This window comes from Austrofundulus limnaeus, unplaced genomic scaffold, assembly GCF_001266775.1.
Source record: "Austrofundulus limnaeus strain Quisiro unplaced genomic scaffold, Austrofundulus_limnaeus-1.0 Scaffold182, whole genome shotgun sequence".
Classification (NCBI taxonomy): domain Eukaryota; kingdom Metazoa; phylum Chordata; class Actinopteri; order Cyprinodontiformes; family Rivulidae; genus Austrofundulus; species Austrofundulus limnaeus.
Window position 1 is genome coordinate 11,569 of NW_013952584.1, and position 710 is coordinate 12,278.

The following is a 710-nucleotide window of genomic DNA, read 5'->3' on the forward strand; positions in this document are numbered from 1 at the left end:
GTTTTTATTTTTTTAAACGCTTGACACTGCGAAGCATGTAGGATTTTAAACCTATGTTATATCTTATAGCTCTTTCAAGCAATTATACACCGATAATTTGCCGGGCAGCCACACCCTAGTGAACAGAACGCCGCTGATCACTAACGTCAGCAGAAAAACACCGTCCTGCCTCACGATTTACTTTTCAGAAAAAGGAAAGAAAAAAACTTTTCATACTTATGTCTTGCCTGGTTGGTGTAACAGGTTCGGTCCCAGGCGCCGCACCGCTGACAGGTGTTGGAACCCCACGTTGTCGGCCAATAGGAAACGCCAGCCCTACGGGTCTTTGGTTAGTGGTGCACTCAGTCGACACACCTGGAGTTTCCAGATGTCAGCGGGAAAGCCGCCCTGGGATCTGGGTCACACGGCACCAAAATGTCAGAGTGGACATTAAATTACCCCTTAAAAAGAAATAAACCAGACAGAGACGTAAGCATTCAGTTTTAAAACAGTTTTCTCTTTGCAAAGAGTGAGAAGTTTCTGAGGACGCTTGAAAAGACAGGTCTCAGCAGAAAGTTCTGACCTCCGCTGGGAAAAGCTGTACAATTTATTACAAGCAGAGCACAGAGAGAAACATCTTGACCAATCACAGGGTTGCTTCTTATCAGTCATTGCAAGCTGCAGAGATGAAAATTTTGGCAGTAAGATAGACATTTAATACAGTTGATTAA